Genomic DNA, 23,993 nt, shown 5'->3' with positions numbered 1-23,993 from the left:
ATTATCATCAGCTTGTTGCAACAGTTTAAAGAGACTAACGACAAGTTATTTGAGTTATTATCACCAAAGTTCTGAAAGAATGCATAGGCCACTATGCAATGCATTTCCTAAACATTGTTGGAATAACTGTCTTTTGATTAATGTTAGGCCTTCCACATCCCCCAGAAATCACTGCCTGGAGGTCAGAGCTGGAAAAGGTGAAGGTGAGTGTTGAACCTTGTGTTTGTCATGACAAAATATTCCTATAATGATAGCAAAACCTGAACAAAAAGTTTAATGGACGGAGAAATAAATGCCTCTGACTAGAAAAAAAAAAAAAAGCTATTTATTTATTTGAAAAATAAATATTTTACATATATGCATTTGACATAAATATATATAAAAAACAATACATTACATAAAAAAATAAATACGTTGATAATTTAAATTAAAGAAAAATAAATATTTTAAAGTAATATTTTCCCCAATGTTTAGTTTATTTTTCAATGCATTTACTTATTGTCAGTAAATAAAGTAAATACTACTAAATGGCCCATTTACTTCCATTATAAATGCTCTTTTTGCATAAAGAGCATAAAGAGTCCAAAAGAGTTAAAATGCTTCTCTGTGGTAACTGGTCATTTCTAGCAAAATAGGGCTGTGATATCTATTTAATGTGCTCTTTTTAGGAAAGAAAAAAAAAAAAAAATTTTCATGCACCTGTCAAGGTTGAGATTTTGGCCTTTTTGGTGTTTCATAGTGTGTTCCAGACTTGTTGAAAGAAAACATACAAAAGACACTGTTAAATGTTTCTTTATAGCATTTTATCTATTGTCAATAGATTTCAATTACAATGTTTTTCTCCTGCACTGAGCCATAAATCTCCACTTCATTAGCACTTACACACACCAAACTTTACATTTCTATTCCTGTCTATATCCTGAAGGTTTTACAGAGGGATTTGTTCATCAATAATTTGCTGATTATGTACATCATTTTATGCCCCCCAAAATTGTGAAAATATATTGTTTTCTGTCTAAGTATTTTCTCAATTATAGAGTGACAAAAATGGAGACCCAAAATTCCCTGCGTAAAAACATTTCTTCAAAGGTCCAAAAAATTTAACAACGAATTTTGAAACTGACTTCATCCAGTTTTTAGATTGGTTTAATGATCTATCATTACCTAGCTCTTAAAGATTTTATATAGAACAGATGAATTTAATATACATATATCCAGCATGATATAAAACTGTGTATTGATCTCTTGGTTCTGTATGTTTCAGGAGGGACCAGAAGAAAATGTGACTCCAGCATCATCCACAGAAGAGCTAAAGTGATGCTGCCATTAATCTGTGTTTCTCTCACAAACATAAAGAAAATGCTTGGTTTGGTATGGTACAGTTAAAGCATTGGCTCCTTCTTTTGTTCTTTTCTTTTTGTTAGATTTTCAGTACAGCTCAGCACATGCATAATTATGAAAACTGTCGATCTGCAGCACATTCAGTCTGCATCTACATAAACACAATGCTTTCACTATGAACATAAGGGCATGTGTGCTTTTACAGTAAAGAAGCTCAAGTTAAATTTAAATCAGTTTAAATTGATAGTATCTTTGCTATTTTTTATTACATCATCACAATTTCTGCACAGCCAGTAGGTGCTGCTGTTAATGTGTTGGCAGTCATATTAATATTCTGGGTGTCTGACATCATAAATCTACAGAGCCCCTAAAGGGACATTGTGATGGAAAAAATATGAGATGGAAGAATTATATTTCAATGCTTTTGTACTGAATGCTTTTGCATTTTATAGGAAGTTATAGGAAGCAAAGTTAGTGCAAACACAGTTTCTTGAGGGAATGTAAATGTTTTACAAATAAATGTAATTTTTTTCCTCCCATCTATTTTTTTTCAAACCATCTTGTCTTTTAGGGGCTCCATAGAATCCCTCAGATATCAAAATAGTCTTGTTTTTTTTTTCAATTTAGTTTCTTTTGTGTTCTGAAAGTTACAGCACATTAATTTCTAAGAACGCTTAATGCAGGCTTGTTTCTACAATCTATGTTTGTTGAATGTTTTTCACTCCACACTAGCTCTCTCATGTATTTAGGCTCCTGTAAGTCAAATAGTGTCAGACGCTCATTCGTTGACTTATTTATTGGCATCAGCTGAACAGAGCTGACATACAGTATGAGTCAGCTGAAGATGTTGGGGTAAGTGTTTACAGTATCCATAAGTTAAACAGTTTGTGCTAATAAAGTTTTAACCCACCATCAGCAAAGTTCTGAGAAAATCCCAGCATCTCACACCTGTAAACAAGTTACAGAAATCTGTGCTCTGTTAAAAGCAAGCTTTTTGCCAAAAAAAATTTAACACCATAAAAGGTTGGGGTAAGTTAAAAGAAACCCCCAAAAAAAAAAATCATCCAGGGATTACCTTCCACAATGGCCCTCTGCAAAGGGGGGCCATCAGGAAGTCCAAACACAAAAAAACATCCCGTAACTCAAGATTCACACCACTCCAGTCCCAGTTTTTGTCTGGAATTCGTTAGGAAGTTTCTTGGGGCTTTTTTCCCCTTAACTGTTCTTCGTCTAAAACCCAGCCTTTATCCAAAATTTCTTTCTTCAGTGAAAAAGTATCTCTCTGATCTGGAGAAAATATGCACAGTTTTAAAGCACATTTAAAGTGAAAACATCTAAAAGCCAAACCCTTTAAATTGGGGGTTTTTTAATGTGAGGTTTTTTCACCGGAAAAAAAGTTTTTCGATTGATTAGGTTTTTTTCCCCCAAAGAAATGGTTTAAAGTAAAGTTTTAAGGGGTTTTTTTACAAAAGCGCTTTTCATGACCAATGTTAATTGGACTGGGTCGGGGATTTTGGAGTTTTATCAGTTTTTTTGGACTCATTCTGGGGACCCTTCACTGCAGAGGACCGTCAGAAAGAAAGGGATTTAATGCACATTTCCCAATCTACAATGGAAAACAAACTAATTACACTTGGGGGTCTAGGGTGGAATATTTTTCCCAAAATTTAAATTTTGGGGTGATCTAATTTTAAAGATAGTTTTTAAGCACCTTTTTTTGTGCTTCTACAACCAGATTTGTTAAAATAATTTCTCATGGACGCATTTTTTAAAGATAATTAGTTTTTAAAATGTTCCCATTTCTGAAAAAAAACCAACTCTTTTGTGTACAGTGAATGTGGCCAAACAAGCAAAACATTTTTTTAGATTTTTTTTTTTTTTTTTTTTAATGGCTGTCCCCAATTAAAATTTTTTTTTTAGGGTGAACCGGTGCTCATGCGTTTACTGCTGACCTGCACCTTCCCAATAATTAAACTGCCAGACCACACATGCGACCACTGACCCACTCCATGGCTTTTAAAAACATTCATTTTGCTGCAATCTTGACCATTTTTAATCTTTGTCTAATCAAAAATTTAGTTGTTTTAAAGATCACTTTTCTCTTAATTAAAAAACCAGATTTTTAAAATTCAAACTTGGCAGTACATTTTGTACTTTGTGTGCCTTTTCTTTAAGTAAATGAACATTTATTAACCTAGCTGTCTGGAAGTGTAGTATGGCGTATTTATTTGTGCTTTTCATTTTGAGTATTTAAGCCTATGCGTGTGTATGAGTGTCTAACACTAAGTACAGTCAAGATTAGCAAAAACATTTGACAAAAGTAGTTTCCAACACCAAAACTTGTTTGGTGCCCTGAGAGGTAATAGCACTAATGCCAGCACAGCAGCATCTCAAAGAATGACCTGTGTTTGACAAAGATTGGGGAGATCAGATTAACCTAAATAATTTTATTGTTTACCTTTTCAGGAAGAGAAGATGAAATGAGGAATTTTACAGTGAGATCCTGGGGAGTTATGTACACTGAATAATGTTTGGCAGTAAAAAGCAGTCTTTACTCTCCAGAAGGGGACCAGCACGTAAATTTCTGAAGTTATAAAGAACAAACGACAGAATCACATTGAGCCAAACATAACGTTTTTCAGTAAGAAAAGATTGAAATGTATTTTCTGCACAAAAAGGCAGTAAGAAATGTACTCAATAGTTTTTTTGTTTGCAACTTCAAAAAAAAATAAAAAATCATTTACAGAGGTAGATACTTAGTTTTTTTTATTAAAACTTTTGTTACTTGAAATAAAAAAAAACTTCAACTAAAAAAAAAAAAATTTAAAAAAAAAAAATTTTTTTTAACTAATTTTTTTTTAACTTATTTCAGCATAGTATCAAGGCAACATTTATATTTAAATTTAGTTTAATTATGTACTAAAATAACGAACTAAATCAAACAAACAAACAAACTAATAAATAAATAAACCTTTATAAACATTTCCAAAAAAAAAAAAAAAGAGAGAGAGAGAAAAAGGTGACAAACACAAAATTACTAAAACTTTACAACTGTAATGAAGCACAGAAAATATAAAAATTCAGAATATTAATAAAAAACTTTTGTCTCAGTGACACTAAAATAACACTCAGAAGTGTCTACACTAGTACCAAACATGGAGATATAGAAGTTATTTTCACACTCTGTTAAAACATACATTTTTAAAATTAAAGACATATCTAATACTTAAAAGATGTATGAGTGCAAGATGACTTTACTAGAGGGGAAAAAAGAGAGAAAATTGACATTGTGGCATCTCTCACCACAAGATATCATGTTTTTACAAATAAAAAGGCGCGCCAAAGTCCTGAGGAAAGAGGTAGATTTTTAAAAAAAAAATGCCAGTTTTCTTAAAGAATCTTTAGAACCATTCATCTGACTGTGATATGAATCTTTAAGTAGTTTATTAACACAGCAGCAGTTTTTTGCATCACTGATACCGCATTTTGTGTCTTCACCCGTTTGAACTGAACTCTGATTGGCTAAGAGTTAATTAGTCAGAGAAGAAGATCATTATTGACAATCTAATGACAGGGTTTCCCATATAAACTCTCCTTACAATGCCAGTGTCAATTTAAGAGCCTCAGTCAGCCGCTGTAGAATCAAATCCAGACCCGAAAAGGTATGATGTAATATGACATTTATATTAATCTGTCAATGTTACTAGTGAAGAACACCTGCTGCTTTTCTTATATTAGTCAGAGCTCTGTAAAGTCTTATTGAACCTTCGCTGTTTTTATCTACTGTACTGTAAACAGTTTCAGTCTTTCTATTTCATAAATAATGATAATAAAAAATATATAAATTGTGTAGGTAAACACTACCTCAAACTGAAGCTATATAAAAAATTAATTCTGAAATAAACTTCAACTGAAAGAAAGAAAAGAAAATAACAAAGACACAAACCCGAGACTTATTTTGGGCTATGTATTTTATCTACTTCTCATTTTCATTTTAACTTGATGTACTATAGCTTAAAAAACCGAAATATACAAATAATACAAACTGTTCTTTCACCACCGTCACAGCCCCACTTACGAATTTAACAAAAACAATTAAAAATCAGTAAAACAAAGTAGATCTAAAATAAAGCTAGAAGTGTCCAAACATTTATTGCAATCCACTATGGAGAGATAGAAATCCCCCACATTTACTACAAATATTAATTCTAAATGAAAACAGCCTATTAACAGTTACAGTATGTTTTACAAGAAAATACAACTTCAGTCTTTTCTACCAAAATCAAGATTTTTAGCATTTAATTAAAATATTTTTACATACTGTTTCTTTGTAATCATGATATTTATCATCAATTTTTGAGTGAAATTAGTTTTTTTTTTTCACTTGTTTTTTTTTCTTCAAGTGTATATAGTGACCCCAAAACACATTTGAACACTTTAAATTGTCTTTATGTCATCGCATTAGATAACAAACAAGTGACATTAATTTGAAAGAAAGCACTCTCAGCGACTCCCTTGTTGTTCTGTGCATGTATTTCTTGATTGAGTTCATGCAGTGTTGTGGCAGGCTTTGCATTCAATAGTAAAGCCATATTTGGCTCTCAGGGTCACAATGGAGAGCCTGGTCCAGTGCTCAGAATGGCATTGCACAAACAGTCTTGTGATTTTGTCGATGCTGCTGCTTTGTGCTGATAAGGGTGAGATTTTAATGCCATGTGCGGCTCCATTTATACAAAAAAGCAGGTCAGTGTGAGAGCACAGGCTCCATATGCAGAGCTCTTTCAGTGGTGCAGCTGAGAATGAAATGGGGTCTTTGAGTTTATCATGTGTTTATAGCAAAACATATGTTTTAGAGCAGGGAAGAACCTGTAAAGTCTTGCCTCCAGCCATAGGGCTACAATACAGTACAAATGCTTTAGCGAAAATAATCAGAAAAGTCCCTGCCTGGGTTTTGAGTACTGATATAGTTTGGATTATGTTCACTGTAATCTTTCTCCCATTTTGTTCATTGGTTAATAGTTCCAGAAACACTAGGTCCTACGCTCTGTTGGGCTTGTTGGGTATGCTCAAAATTACAGCGCAGATGGTTCTAAAAATTACACTAAATGTTACTCCTTTCAGGGGAAAAAAAATTGATAATAGCAAACTTTTAGAGCTTAAAGTAAAAAACAGACAGTTCTAACACAAAACACGAATGACGTATTTGCTTTGACATCTCACTTTTCGCGGAAATATAGCCTACCTGACTAAACAAAACATCCTCTCCAGAGCAGTTTGCAAGGAAAGAAAACCGAATCTATTCGCATCTTATAAGTCAGCCCGTGGATGATTCTGAAACTGATATTCAGGGTAAAATAAATTTCACCACAGTTGGTTTAACTAAAACAGATTAAATGTGTGTTCTTCTCAGAGAGAAAGCAGCACCTGTGATGATGTCGCGTCCGCTCGTGAACAAGAACCATTAATCTGTCATTCAACTTTAAATTGCTCTGACATTCAAGAGCTCCTTGCTTTCAGAAGATGCATTAGTATGTTAGTCCTGATAGAGCGCTTTCCAACAGACTGCGTGTTCGACAGGAACCGTGACCAGAAAAAGCATCATTTATCTAGTTATTTAAAACGAACGCACCTGGTTGAAAAAACAGGTGATGGCTGATGGAGGGCATTCAGATGGGAAAACGCGGCCGTGAGGGACCACAACTGTGTTGTCATCTTCAGCTATATTGGACAAAGCATTCACTTATTTGAAAGATCGTCAGGAAAAAGCGAATAAGAAATAAATTAAGTAGAACAATAATGATTGAAAGGACAGCAATGTTCATTCATTTTGATGCTTGTTTGAACACGTACTAGAGTAGTGAACCCAAAACGACCATTTTAATTAGGTAGTTCATTTTCCTAGAGTTTGTTCAAAATTCTGTAAGGCCTGTAGAAGACTAGTATCATTTGCATATGAATTTCAATATGCAAATCAATCTGTGTGGTCAATCTCGTAACTTTTAAAGGCGGGAAAAAAAATGAAAACCTTAATCAAAGATCAATGTTGCAACAAAATGGAACTGGTCAGCAAATTATCTTGATATTTACGACAGACTGACAAACATGTCCTCAGGCCAATCAGACTCACCACTGCAGAACAAACTTCACCTTCAGCTGCGTAAGATGTCAGAACAATTTAGACATTTATTTTTCACGTCTAAGCTGTCAAGTCTTTCAACGTTGATAAATAATGTTTATAAAAGCATCACAATTGGCATTTCAGGAATGATTTCTGAAAGGATCATGCTGACACTGAAGGCTAAAGAGGAATACTGAAAATTCAGCTTTGCATCACAGCTCTCACAAATTACATTTTATTATTATTAAAAATAGAAGAGCGTTTATATTAAAATTTCTGTAATTATTCGCAGTCATTTTTTTTTGTTTGCTGAATTTTTAAAAGCAGACGTTGTTTCAGCATAAGAAACATTTTACAAATATCACTTACTGACCCCCAAACCTCAAAGGCAAATGTTACACTTCTGTATATTTAAATATGTTTCATAATTTCATATAAAACATGTATGAAATGTATTCCAAATCTGAACAATTTCATATATTAACAAATATGACATTTGTTTATGTATATATTATATTTTTGGACATATGTCATGTACATGTAAATCCATCCTAAAACCAACCATACATGTCAATATTAGTAGATATACAAGATAGACATACATTTAAAAAAATCATTACAAAACCACAAACACAGATATTTTGTGTACATCTTGTTTTAATGAAGTTGCATATACATATACATACATATATATATATATATATAATATATATATGTATTACATATTGGCTATTGTTATATATATATATATATATATATCAGTATATAGTTGACATACTGTATTGTAAAGTATATGGTTGCTACGTATAATAATCATCATATGGCTATTGTTAGAGCATATTGTAATATGTGTCTATACTATATTACTTAATCTACCCAGAGAGTTAGCAAAAATCAGAATATTGCATGATAATATGGCAATATCACTCTTAAGGATAGACAATTTATTTTAAAGAAAGGCAGCAAAAGCAGGGGTGTTTATGATGAACAAATAGATGTATGTTGTGTTCAGATTCGAAGGCATTATTCCTTGATTTCTTCTTTCTGACCCAGCTGGGGGTCATGACCCCAGAAAATCCAGCACAGTTCTGGACCTGGTGAGCGGCTGCCGTGACCAGACCTCTAATACCGATGCTTGACCGTCCTTCACATAAACCCTGGGAAGCAGGACAACTTCCAAAAGTCCATGTGTTGTGTCTCAAGTCAAAAATACAAAAAAAAAAATTAGAGGACTTTTTAGGCTTTTGCATTCCGGAATTGCTTATTTTAACGGCTACAAATTAAGAGAACAATGTTAATAAATCAGCTCACATGCACATTGACAACCAGTGAGACAGCGAACATTGTGTAGCCTGAAAAAATGTAATTAGACTGTATCTAAAGAGCTTTGCTCTTCTCTGTAGTGCCCACAAAGACCAGCGAGCGACAGACGTGGAGAAATGTCTTCACTTTTCATTAGCTTGCTGAGGCATTCCTTCCTCTCTCTTGCTCTTGCTCTATGGGTTTGTGTGCTCACTGGACATCCTAAGCTCTGCTTTTCAACTGGCTGGAGGTAATTATTCATCCTTAACTGACCTTTACTCCACTTTTTGCAACTTTTAACTGCATCTATTCTTCTAGCACAATGGCATTTTACTTGGTTTAAAAATTTCCTTTCACACTTTATTGTAATGACAATTAAGCATATTTCTCAGACAAATTCCCCAATTCTTTTTTTTTTCTTTTACTTTGGGGTCAAATGTGATTTGTTTTCATGCAAGACTTTTGAACCATGAAATGGCTCTTTTTGAAAAGATATATAATGACACAGTGTGTGCTATATATCATTATATATAATATATATATATTATATATATATTATATATATATATATATATATATATTTATAGATATATACATATATATATTGTGTGTGTGTGTGTGTGTATATATATATAATTATTTACTTATAAAGGCTATAATTAAATGACTATTGCACATACACAAATATGCAAACATTATTTTTTTTGATGAACAACATACAATAAAGATAATTCAAAGATGAAAGAAATAGACAAAAAAGTGTCGTTTGAAGTACTTTTATTTTATATCATTGAATATATACAGTATGTATATTTACTTGCCTTAAATTCCCATTTTTGTCTACTTTTTGTTTTATTTTGGTGTCAATTGTGATTTGTCTTGAGGTAAAATTATAAAACCTTACAGATTCCAAACTTTCGAAGCCATGAATGTTCAATTTTAAATGTTTATTTTTTATAGAAAAAACATATATTTTTTGGTAAATATATCTTTAATTTTTATTTTCTTATCATATAATGTATGTTTACTTGATATTTTTCTTTAACCTTTCACCCTTTTTACATTCTTTTTCTTTTTATTTTTTGGGTTGTCAACTGTGATGCTGTTTTTCATTGCAATTTACAACTTTTAGTTATTAAAGCTCCTATGTGATCTTTTAAATTTTGATTAATTACCTGCTTCTCCTGTGAAGACATGGATTGTTGTCCATATTTCAAAGACCTTAACACTTGTACATGTGAAGGAATGCTGTGTTCTCATTGGTTAGGCATTAAGATTTAGGTTAAATCAATTCTTAAATGTATGTTTATGACAAGGAAGAAGTGGATTTTAGCATGATTCATAGCTTCAGCAAAAATGCAGATGTGCAGGCTCTGTGGTGCATGTCATCTTTACAAAAACAAACCAGAATGTGCTGTTCGCCTGTTAAATGTTCAGTTGACCTAAAAAACCCAAGGCTTTTTCATTATTCTATTGTCATTCCTTGTCAAACCTATTTGAATACCCTTTTTTTTCTGTGGAACACAAAAAGATTTTGTTTTGAAGAACATATCTGTTTTTCTTTTCCTACAAATAGAAAGTGACGGATGGAAAAAAGTGAATCAAAATAATCACCTGTGTGTAATGTTTTGTGTTCCAAGGAAGAATCATGTTCATGCTGGTTTTGCAATTACAGTTCATGAGGATGAGTAAATGATGACCAGGTTATGTTACCTTTTTGGGTGCGACTGGGTCCCCTTTAAGATTTATGACGTCAAAAACCTAGTTTATTAAAATAAATCAAATGTTTCAAATGTTTTGCTCTTTTGTCCCAGGCAAAGTGGCTCGGAGACATATTCCAGGACAATGCCATCCTATCCACCGTAGCAGGACTCATGGTGGGGATTCTGGTCACGGTTCTGGTCCAGAGCTCCAGTACTTCCACATCCATTATAGTCAGCTTGGTCTCATCTGGATGTAAGAGAAACAACTCATTTTTAGTACAGTCAGATTTCTAAACTTAACCAATAAACCTCAATTTAATATCTTTTCATTACGCGCTGTCAGCTGATTACATTTAATTAATTAATAATGCACTATACTATTCAATTTTTTTTTAAAGAAATTATAACTGTTATTTCATCAGGATCGTTAAATTGATCAAACAAAAAGTGACATTGAAGACATTAGTAATGCTAAAAAGGTTTCTATTTTAAATAAACGCAGATCTTTTGGACTTTCTATTCATCAAAGAATCCAGAAAAATGTAGTACAGCTTCTACAACAACATTATTTAGCACAACTGTTTTCAACATAATTAACAAGAAATGTTTCTTGAGCTGCAAAACAATATAATAAAAATTACTTAAGAATCATCATACAACAAAAAATACTGGTAAAAATATACTGAAAATTCAGCTTTGCATCACAGGAACACAAGCATTTATTTTCATGCTACATACTGTACACGCATACATACATATATAAAATTTAAAGAAAAAAACTTCAAAAAAACTAAATACATTCAGAAGTCAATATATTTTTTGACTGTCACACACCCACACTCATCTACTTCTAAAGTTGAAGCCTTTAATCCTAATAGAAATAGACACCTAATCCTAATCTTAAGGTTGTGGGTTCACGACTGAGGTGCCCTTGAGCAAGGCACCGAAACCCAAACCCCCAACTCCTCCCCGGGCGCTGCAGCATAAATGGCTGCCCACTGATCACCAAACTTGGCTGTATGTCAGGTCACTTTCACTAAGTTAGATATTGTTTTATGTAGATATTGTTTTCAGACAGATGTAAAATAAGGACTTGTGGCCATTAAACTATCTTGGCACCTTGCTTTTGAAGCCAGCTGTTCATTTTAAATTTTTACATAAATTAAGCTTAAATCTTAACCAAAACTTAAAAATTCCAAAGTTCAATTTAACTTTTAACAAAACAAAACAGCTGCAACACGTGGCTTTATTCACAGCGATCATCTGTAAAACTGTTTTTGCAAAACTTGGCCCTGGGTGATACAACCCCTGTGTCCTTTTTTTATTTCCCATTATTTCCGGAAGAAGCCTTATCTCTAGATGTTTGTTCCTGCTGTAATCAAGTGGCACTGCACCTCTTGCGCATGGATGAGCTAATTAGCTTGTGCATATGCAGCAGTGGCCTCAAAGTCTGAGAAGCTTGTGAAGTGTGACTGTCAGAGAGAGCTCATTCCAAATAAACATCAGAGAGTTCAGATGCAATCACAACAGATTGCTGGCGCCAATTTAATGAGGGGTCTGGTGTTTTGTTTGGGTTAATGAGCTTCATGTTTGACACAATAAAGGGTTTTAATATATAGAAGCTACCGTGGGGAAATCTGAGACCACAAGCAAATAAATAATCACATGACATTCGCAGTGCAACTTTTGCTCAAATTGTTGTGCTGACAATATAGTTTTTCATGATAAATAATATGCTAGGAATAGTTTATCAAAAAACTGAAAGTTTACTCATTCTTAATGGGAACAGATTTGGAGAAATTTAGCATTACATCACCTACTCACTAATGGATCCAAATGGGTGCCGTCAGAATGAGAGTCCAAACAGCTGATAAAAACATCACAAAAGTAATCCACACGACTCCAGTCCATCAATTAATGTCTTGTGAATTTAAAATCTGCATGTTTGTAAGAAACAAATCCATCAATTTGACATTTTTAACTTCAAATCATTGCTTCTGGCTAAAATGTAGAGTCCATAATCCACAATTTTGCTTTCTATGAAAATGTCTTCTTGTTTGACTCAGGAGATAAATATGCACAGATCAAGCACTGTTTACAATCAAAAACAGTCCAAAACAGGATTTTGATGTGAGGGGACAACGGGGTTGGAGTTTTTCACTGCAGGAAGCGTTATTATAGATTATGAAATCATAATTTTAGTAGAAGCAATGGTTTAAAGACTAAACATTTTAATAATGGATTTGTTTCTTACAAACACACAGCTTTTCACTTCATAAGATGTTAAATGATGGACTGGAGTTGTGTGGATTACTTGTGGATTATTGTGATTTTTTTATCAACTGTTTGGACTCTCATTCTGACGGCACCCATTCACTGCAGAGGATCCTTCGGTGAGCAAGTGATGTAATGCTACATTTCTCCAAATCTGTTCCAATGAAGAAACAAACTCACCTACGGCTTGGATGGCCTGAGAGTAAGTACATTCTCAGCACATTTTCATTTTTGAGTGAACTATTCTTTACATAAAAAATAAAATGCAAAACTAATGCATTTTCACTGGTGGGCCTTAGACCTTTAATCCCCCCCATATGAGTGTGAACTGTAGTAAATAGAACACAGATATGTGTATGTTAACTTTGCTAGAGCAGGTGTGTTTCGTGAGCCCACAGCAATCAAATCTTGATCTTTTGAAATGGTTTGAAAGAGATTCACCCAACCTTGAGTGACAAAGCTCTTTGAATGTGACTTGGCTTTTCTCCGAGTAAATGAATTGAAGCTAATGGATGTCAGGAGTAGGTGTGTGTCACATTCACGCAATGCTCTGTGGGCTAAAAACACGAGCCATGTTTTCACTCCAGCTGCAAACCCAGCAGCTGTAAGGGCAGTAATTACTGCAATTACTAATGCTATCTACCCATTCTAGTAGCTAAATGGAAATTTGGCTTGACTCTAATGCTCGCCCTGAGTTAAGAGGTCAGTGGAACAAATGAAAACAAGAAATGATGAGGTACAGTATCTTGCTATCAGCTTGAACAGAGGTAGATGGACAATAGTTTAGTGGTTATTTGCTAAAGCATGGCATCACTTCTACTATTGCTCATGCTTTATTATGATCCATGTGATTTATGTGTGTGTGTAGTGCTTGAAGTGAAATCTGCCGTCCCCATCATCATGGGCTCCAACATCGGCACGTCTGTTACCAACACCATCGTCGCCCTTATTGCAACGCAGGAGAGAGGGGAACGAGTTTAAACGGTACCTAATGATTCTCACCATCGCCGCTATCATCACTAGTTAATAACTGGCATGTAACCTTGCTGTTCACTTAAAGTATCATGAGTTCATTTCAAAATTTTGCGGCAGAATTGATTTTTCTGTAAGAGAACATGAAAACGAAATTGTCCTCATTTTCCATTGTCAATGCATGTTCTAGGTCAGGGATTCCTCAGATCTTACCCTGGAGGGCCAATGTCTGCAGAGTTTAGCTCCAACCCTGATCAAACTCACCTATCTCTGTGATTTTTTTAATGATCCTGACGACATTGATTAGCATGCTCAGGTGTGTTTGATTAGGGTAGAGCTAAACTCTGCAGGAAATGGATCTTGTGGGACAGGATTTGCAGGATCCCCTGTGGCTAGGTCTTACTGTGGAATAATTTATCAGTGCATGTTATTCCTAAGAAAAAAATGTCCTGCTAATCGGCTTTGTAAAATGCAATACCTTTCATTGAAATGACTTTGTCACCTAGCAAAATTTCTTTAAGGTATTAAGTCTTGTTTTCCTGAAAAAAAAAAAAGGGTTTAAAAGGAAGTCATTTTATATTTTAAATAAGAAAAATCCATATGGGTTAAGAAAAATAAACTTAATTCAAAGGAAAATTAGTTTTATTTTTCTAAAATCAATTGGCAGATGTTGGTCCGTTTTTAGAATAAAGTCATTAATTATAAGTTTTTTTCTGAAAACTATTCCTTTATATATTTCGAAATTTTGCTTCTAAAAGTAAAAGAATCTAATTGGATTTAATTTTCTATTTATAACATTTTTGTATTTAATTATTTTAAATGTCTCTTTTTAAATTTTTCTATTTGATTTCATTATAATTATTAAAAATAAAAAATAGTTTTTATCCACTGACCTTACTGCATTCTTGTTCCTCATGGTGTCTTTTTTGATTATTTCTATCTTTTTTATTTTTACTTTCTTATTTATTTTTATTTTCTGTTTATTTACATTTTAATTATTATCTATTTGTTTTTATTTATTTAACTATTTTAATTATTTTATTTAATTTCATGTTTATTTGTTATTGATTGATTGACGTGTATTATTTTGTTTATATTTCTTCTTTATTTATTTACTTTTTATGTATTTATTATTTTTAATTAAATTTATTAATTTTTGAAAATTCTTTCTATTCATTTAATTATTATTATTATTATTATTATTATTATTATTATTATTATTATTTATTTTTTTTTTTTTCCATCTATAGTGATTATGTAAGGTGCCCGTGAGCTGACATGGTGGGTTCAACGTTAGTTTTGTTGTTGCCACAGCGAGAAGATCGTCTTATGGGAATGTGATAATACTGTCGTGGCCAAGAGATATGTGATTTGAGGGAACGTCATATTAACTTGTGAGAAATGTAATATTCTGTCTGGCCCACAAGATAATTTTTTTAGAGGGTAACGACTCCATTTCACAAGTTTAATGTGTAAAAAAACCCTGCGTGACCATAGCAACCCGGGATTATCAGAGATAGATAAAACATTTTTATTTACATTAAACATTTAATTTGATATTTTTGCCACGAGAAATGGATGCTGTTTCCTCAACACAGCAATCTCGAGGCCATGACATAATATCACGTTCCTACGAAGTTAATATCACGTTTCCACAAATTAATATATCTCGCCAACGACGAAAAACTAAGTGAACCGATCATGTCAGCTACCGGGCACCATAATCATGGTTTTTTTTTTTTTTTTACCTTTTGCTGATCACCTGTGCTCGTTCGTTCTCAAGGGCGTTTGCTGGGGCGACGATCCATGACTGTTTTAACTGGGCTGTCAGTGCTGGTGTTTGCTGCCGTTGGATGGTGGCGTCTGGTCTGGTGAGTTACCTGGCCAAAGTCACTGTCAGCAGCTTTCAGCTACACAGCGGATCAAGAGCACACTGAACTACTGCAAAGAAGGACGCTCACCGAACCCTTAACCAGACTCATCATACAGGTGTGTGGGTGAATTTGTGCTGTGTTTGTGCGTGCATGCAATATGTTTTTAGACTCACTCATGTTTCCTTTGAGGTGTTGTGAGTGTGATATTGACTATAGCGTCTCACTCTTCTAGCTGGATAAAATCAGTAATAACGGCCATCCGCTCTGGTGACGAGTCCATGAGGAACTCACAGCCTCGTGAAAGTAACTGGTGCAAGTCCAGCAGCTTTGTGGTAACTTTCTTCTGGACGACAAACATTTTTCATGCTCCAAATCTGCACATCTTCAGGAAGTTTACCTGAACTTTTACCTATAAATTCCCTTATTAACCTGAGTGTGTTTTTTTTTTTTTTTTTTTTTTACAAGCGCAATGAGAAAACTGGCAATTTAGTTTTATTTTAACTTGCATAAATTAATTAATGGATGGACGAAATGATTGAATGAACAAACAAACAAATATTATAATATAAACAGAGGTACAAAATCAAAGTGCCAAAATAAATGTTTTAATAATAAATATAAATATAATAATAGTTATATAAATTACAGAACAGAATAAAGTACAGAATGAAAGACATTTTTCAAAAATAAATAATAAATATAAAATCAGAACATAATAAATTATAAATACAAAAACAATTGAAAGAGACAAAACAAAATAATAAATAATAAAAATACAATAAACAAAATAAATATTGTAATAATTATTGAAATTATTAATAAAATACTAAATGAAACTGACAGAATAAGCGGTTTTAATAAATAAATTTCTATACTAATATTGCAAATTATATTAGTTTACAATACAAATGAGAGAATGTTTGCATCAAAATGAAGCCTATGAGCTTTAATATTCGTTAAAATTTCACAACCCTTTGAACACGTTCTTATAAATTATAATCTATTTTTACATTTTTTATTTGAAATTCTCATCACCTGTAATGCACCAAAGTGGTCTAAAAATAACATGTTTAAAAATGCTTCGTTATTGACACAATTTTTGTCAATTACTAATGGAGGAAAATTTGGGGTGGATATTTTGGTGAACTAACTGTCATGAAGTGTCAGGATGAAGAAAAATAAGTTTATTTCATTTTTCAATAAAAGTAATTTCAGATTTTTTTTTTACTCTGGGTTTTGGGTGTGAAATGAGACTAGGACATGCTTCTTACAGACATGTGTTGTGTTTCATCCTCATGCATTTTGCACTAGACTAAATTTTGTAGTCAGTACAATGCTTCATGAGTAAAGTTTTCCTGGTCAGGTTGTGTTTGGATTGGATCTTCATGCGCTTACAGACTATTGAGAAAACACATCTCCTCTCCAGATGATCTGCTGTCAGTCATTGTCATCTGCTCCACACTATTTTGTCAAAGTTCACAAGACTGTGTGTCACCTTCTCATGTTTATCCACTCCAACCGAGCCCTATTTTCACAAGAAAAGTACTTAGACTTTTGCCTGTTTCTGCAGTTATTAGCTTTTCAGGGTAATATTCCTCTTTCGCCCTCTCCAGTCCTCAGTGAATGTGACAGCAGCTGCCACCCCAGACTGCTCCAGTGAACTGCATTGTGGGAAGGATAGTGATCTCACCTGGATCACAACAGAATAATCAGGCTCACAGATCAACACAGAGAAATGTGAGTGTCATTTAAAAAATTGAAATGTCATTTTTTCTTATTACTTCACTGAGGATTAGTGTGTGTGTGTGGATGATTTATGGGGACACAGTTGTGTCTAATGACATCACTATTACATACATAAACATGGTTAATGAGGTTTACACTTCCTGTGTTCTCATAAACCAAAAAGCTTAAAAACATACTAAACAGTGTTTTTTGTTTGTTTGTTTTTTAATGTGAAAAATTTGGAAAATATGGCAGTAGTTTTATGTGAGGTGTAGGGTTAGAGTAAGAGGATAGAAAAATAAAAGATACAGTTTGTACAGTATAAAAAAAACGCCTATGGAGAATCCCCATAAATCACAAATACAAGTGTGTATGGGTGAGTGTGAGGAGAGAGAGAGAGAAAAAAAACAAGTGAAAAAAAAATATTTAAGTGTAATAAATTTGATTTGTGTGTGTGTGTCTATACTGGATATGTATTTGGTATGTGATTTATTTTTATTTAAAAAAAAAATCATTTTGATTCTTTTTTTTTTTTATTTTTTTTTATTTTTTGTGTATTTTAGTTACTGTCCTTTTTTCTTTCGATTTTCATTCATTCTTTCTGTTCTTGTTTATTTGTATTTACTTAGTTTATTTTGTATTTATTTATTTCTATCGATTCTTTTTCTGTGTTTATTTTTTTGTAACTTTGTATTTTCATTATTTATACTCAGAAAAAAAGCAGGGTCATTAATATTTGCTATTGGCAGTCATTTATCATGAGCAACCTGACCTTTGGAGCGGAGGGTGCAGTTTGCCGTTAACTTTGCTTTTGCATGTCCTTATCCCTGTTCATTTTAAATCATCTGTGTCCATTAATGCCTTTATGTTGTCTTCATCTTTCCTCGTCATTGTTCCTCCGTCTTGGTTTCCACAGGCCGGCATCTGTTTGTGGACTTCGTGTTTTGTCAGACCTGGCGGTGGGGCTCATTTCTGTTAGCCAGCCTCTCTGATGGTGCTGTGCACCTGCCTGCTGCTCATCGTCAAAGTGCTGAACTCTCTCCTCAAAGGTCAAGTTGCAAAGGTCATCCAAAGGGTCATCAACACGGGTGAGCAGCCATGGGGCTGGAGGAGGGAGAGCCAGAGAATGACAAGTCCTTCTGTAGTATTTACAGTAGGAGTTACTGTAGGGCTGTAATGGTACACATATTTGTACTGAAGATTTTTGCTGAGATTTTATTTATCCTTATTTTTTTTAATTATTAATACATTTATTTAAAAACAGAGCCACAGTTTGTTCAGCAAACCACTGTTTAATAAATAAGAAAAAAACACTACCAGTCAAAAGTTTTTGAATAGAATGATTTTTAAGTTTTTTTTTTTAAAGAAGCCTCTTCTCACCAACCAAGCATTCATTTAATCCAACAAAAGTACAATAAAAACAGTACAATTTTGAAATATTTTTCCTGTTTAAAATAACTGTTTTCTATTTGAATATAATTTACAATGTAATTTATTTCTGTGATTTCAAAGCTGAATTGATCATTGCTCCAATCTTCAGTGTCACATGATCCTTCAGAAATCATTCTAATATTCTGATTTGCTGCTCAAATAACATTTATTATTATTATTATTATTATTATTATTATTATTATTATTATTATGTTGAAAACTTTTGAATGGTATAGTGTATAATGTTATAAAAGCTTTTTATTTCAGATAAATGCGGATCTTTGGATCTTTCTATTCATCAAAGAATGGTGATTTTTTTTTTTTTGTTACTCGACTGTTTTAAATATTGATGATGATGAAGATAATAATAATAATAATAAATTTTTGTTGAACAGCAAATCAGCATATTAGAATGATTTCTGAAGGATCATTAGACACTGAAGACTGGAGTAATGATGCTGAAAATTACATTTTAAAATATATGCAAATAGAAAGCAGTTATTTTAAATAGTAAAAATATTTCACAATATTACTGCTTTGCTGTATTTTGGATCAAATAAAAGGTTGGTGAGCAGAAGAGACTTCTTTAAAAAAACATTAAAAATCTGCTCAAAAACATTTGACTGTTAGTGTACATATCAAACGGCCATTTTTGTGTACCGTCACACCCTTATTCATTTGTAACTTTTTGCCATTTTTTTGTTTTGTATAGGCACACAGCACTATGCTATTACTGTACATCAACAGCTGTCTCTTTTGTGTCTATTTTTTTAACTCCGTATAGATTTCCCGTTCCCTTTCGGCTGGCTGTCAGGATATCTGGCGATGTTGATGGGAGCAGGAATGACCTTTATCATCCAGAGCAGCTCTGTTTTCACCTCGGCTATGACTCCACTCATAGGTACATCTCTAATGAATGACTTCTTCAACAGATCATTGTATTAGAAGTGACCCTGCCAACAAAAGCTCATTGTTAACATCGCACAAATGAGACGACCAGCAGGCAGCAGCACAAGATTGCTCTGAAACACATTAATAATGCATCCACCCGAGTCCAAAAAGGATTTTTGTGTGCATCATACTATAGGCCAGGAATGTAAAAACGAGAGTGCTACAGTCAAGTAAACAAAAACCAGCAGAATTAATTGCATTTTTCAGGTAAAACTATAGACCTACATCACTGAAATGAGTTTTGAGGCGGCTGTGAAAACCTGTATTGTGTTTTCATGGTTCGATGTGCAAACACTTAAAAAGAAGACTTCTGTAATAAGTCCCAGGTTCAAAAGTTATTATTTTTTACATGATGTATTACATTTTACATGGTTATAAAACCATGTGACAATTCAGCTGTTTTGTTTCGCTGTAAATTAATGAACAGAAATAATCAGCAGTTTTGATTAAACTTTAATTTTTGATGCACACCCTGGTGTTTTCTTCAAATGTAGAGCAAATGTGAACGTGAACTAGTCGCTAATAGTGCTTTTGGCTCAAATTAAATATTAACTGCACCTCTGTGAAATCAGGCAAAATGATGGTGCCTTCCCGTTCAATTATTTCATCATTAATTTGCACCCATTATCTGGAAATGATTCATCAGCTGCCGCATGATTATGATAACTATTAACTTTTCAGCCAGTGGAGATCCCTCTGTGTCTTTGAGATTACAGTTACTATGGATCAGTGGATCATCTTTTATTAAAGGCCCTGAAGAGTTGAAGTGTCACTGGACGTATTATTAATAGTAGAAAGAGGGTTAAAAGATCATCAGTGCTGACAGAGGCTGACCTCACAGCTCGTTCCAGGAGAACATTTAGAACTATGTCCCTTTAGTTTGTTTTTGTATAATTATGTGTGTGTGTATATATATATATATATATATATATATATATATATATATATATATATATATATACACACAGTATTTAAGAATTTTATACTTTTATTCAGCAATAAAAACAACAATAAAAATAAAGAAATTTATTTTAAATAAATTCTGTTCTTTGAACTTTCTATTTGTCAAGTAATTCTAAAAAAAATTATAATGGTTTCTACAAAAATATGAAGCCGCACAACTGTTTTCAATTGAAGCAACAAAATTGTTTTCAACCTTGATAATCATAAGATATTTCTTGAGTAGCAAATTAGCATATTAGAATGATTGCTGAATAACGATGCTTAAAATTCAGCGTTTTCATCACAGAAATAAATTATAATTTAAAATATATTCACATAGAAAACTGTGTTTTTTTAAATTGTAAAAATATATCACATTATTGCTGTTTTTTACTGTATTTTTTGATACAGCCGTAGTTAGCATAAATCACATATTTCCAAAACATTAGAAAATATTAAGTTGTCACAAGGGCTGCATCTCATTAACTATGGAGTCCAGCTTCACAAACAGCTGATACCCTATCATCAGTTTTGTAAGTTGGTTTCAAATATTTAGATCTCAAGCCAAAAGACAGTTCCATACATGCTTCATCATTGCTTGGACGAAACACGTTTTGATTTCTATATGTCCGTCTCTGACTCCTGCAGGCATTGGAGTGATCAGTCTCAATAGAGCGTATCCTTTGACCTTGGGTTCCAACATTGGCACTACCACCACGGCTATCCTTGCAGCTCTCGCCAGCCCCAGAGAGAAGCTTCCTGCTGCATGCCAGGTACGACAAAGACACACAGCCATTAACTGAGCACTCAGTGGAAAATTTCAGTTTTCTAAAATGATTGCACACCTTATAAAAATTCAGGGCAAATCTGCTTGCTTTTCCAACTGGATGATGAAGAAAATGTATCTTCTGGACACATGGCACTTTTCTTCATTAATGCGTTTGTTTACGCATATTTTAGTGGTGCTTGCTTAGTCATACTGAAGATTTGGGGTTTGTTTAGATCCCTAAACACAAGTATTGAACTCAGAGCTTAACACGTTCTGCATCATTTGTTTATGAATCATGTCATGAATAACTAAACCTGTTTAGCATGTTGAAGAGAGGTGTACTGGTACAGAACTTCTCAAGAAAAAGTCTCAAAGACTTTAGGGTTTAGGGTTTGTATAGGACATTGGGTATGTTTACATACACTAATTATCCTCAATCAGAATGAATCCAATCCAATTTCAGATTCTGAAAGATATGTTTATATGAAGCCTAAATGCAGTGTGAATCACATGTTCGTTTAGACGTGCACTACATGTATTACAGTCGTCAAGCATAATTGTCATTTTTGTCTTGACACTTAAACAAAGCTAACATCAGTTAGAGTTTTTTTTTTTTTTTTTTAATTTTTTTTTTTGTATTACAAATATTTAATAAATGTTCAGTCTCATCCTCTGACCCACTGACCGCTTCGTAAGATATGACACATTAAAAAAACATATGGACATTTGTAAAACCATTTCAAGTTTGGTTAAAAAAGCAGTACTTATTTTGTATTTTTGTCTCTTTTTCCATCTAAACATCCTTAAATCAAGATATTTTAACTTGAAAGCAAAATTACATACGATATGCATTCTTGTTTTTTTAAAATACGTTTAATAAAACAAGTTTATGATTCAAATAAAAAAAAAAAATCCCTGCCAATGGGGCATAAATAAATAAATAAATAAACTAGCTTTCCTTTTGAATGATTTTTTTTTTTCTCCATTGGTGGAACAAGGCTAAAATGTCTTGCACTAATTTGGTTTCTAAAATATATGTGTCTTGATCTAATAATGTTTAGATGTTTGTACTGAAAAAAAAAAGCCAAAACACTAAGAAAATGATTTGTCTGCAGTGTACAGAAGACAATAGTTTCATCATCCTGCTGAGCTTTGTTCTTATCCAATCAGTGCGGTCAAATGGATAATATGAAATATTAATATTTAAACATGTTACAAAAATTTCAAGTACTGAATATTTAAAACCAGACCCAAGCCATATCTACAGCCCCCACTCACATAAGTGAAAAAATCTCGTTTGCTTTATTTCTTCTCTCTCATATTCCCCTCCAGATTGCCTTGTGCCCTTTTACTTCAATATTTTTGGGATTTTACTGTGGTATCCGGTCCCGTTCACAAGCTTCGTCTGCCCATCCGTTATGGCGTCTGCACTGGGTGAACGCACTGCCAAGTACCGCTGGTTTGCTGTGCTTTACCTTCTGGTGCTGCCTTCTTGCTTCATGGTGCTACCTTGCCTCGTGTTCGGCATCTCTCTGGCCGGATGGCAGGCCATGGTCGGCATGGGCGCGCCGTTCGCCGCGCTCCCCATCTTCGTCCTTCTGGTCAAAACCTGATGCAGTCCCACAGTCCCACGCACCTGCCGGAAGACGCTGCGCAGCCGTGGGACCTTTCTCCCGCAGTGGATGCACTCTCTCAAACCGCTCGACAAGCTCATTACCAAAACAACGGCGCTGTGCTGCAGCCCGGCTCGACTTAATGACCCAGATGTGGTTGTAGTGACTCCAGACACAACAAACATCAAGCCAGAGTCAAAAGAAACAAACCCACAGTGGTATGACAACCCTGCCCTGTCCCTACCTGAGGAGATTTCCTCAGAGCCAAGAGTGTTTAGACTTAGAGGGCTAGAAAGATGCAACAGCACGCCATTGTAGATTTGTAGTCTTTCCAAAATAAACCATCGTGGTCTAAATGGCCAGTCACAGATTTATTCTCGTCCAAAACCTAGCGAGCTGCTTTTGTAGACAGGATTTTAAGGCAGCATATGCATGAATGCACCACCTAAGATACTGTTTTGGCCCAATTCTAAGATAGCATCTCAGAATCTCATAATGCACTGCAACAAGATCAATAAGAACAAATCTATCCAAGATGGGAGCCAAATGTAATTAAAAATTGACTACTTTATCTGTTTTTTTTTTTTTTGTGTGTGTGTGTGCTACATATTTTTATACTTATTCATTTACATGTTAATTTAAATGCTGCATTTATTTGATCAAAATACGGTAAAATTTAAAATATTTTTTTTGTTTGAATATATTTCAAAATATAATTTCTTCCAGTGATGCAGAGCTGAATTTTCAGCATCATTACTCCAGTCTTCAGTGTCACATGATCCTTCAGAAGTCATTCTGCTGATTTGCTTCTTTAAAGCAGTTCACTAGGTTTTGGAACAGATGCTTAGTTTTACATCTGGTGCTTATTCAAATTCTAAATGCACTTTTTAAACAAGTCTAATTGTATTCACCATAATATTTTCACAATAGGTTCAGAGAATTATATGAAGCTTCATCTCGAGGCCATTGTGTCTCTGA

General features: G+C 33.6%; 1 pseudogene; it reads left to right on the top strand.

Moving 5' to 3' along the window:
* The window catches only part of LOC122139553, a 27,483-nt pseudogene extending 3,904 nt beyond the window's left edge, over positions 1 to 23,579 (top strand).
* The last annotated feature ends 414 nt before the right edge of the window (positions 23,580 to 23,993 follow it).

This window comes from Cyprinus carpio, chromosome B14 (genome assembly GCF_018340385.1).
Source record: "Cyprinus carpio isolate SPL01 chromosome B14, ASM1834038v1, whole genome shotgun sequence".
NCBI classification, from domain to species: Eukaryota; Metazoa; Chordata; class Actinopteri; order Cypriniformes; family Cyprinidae; genus Cyprinus; species Cyprinus carpio.
This window is presented reverse-complemented; position numbering and strand designations above follow the sequence as displayed.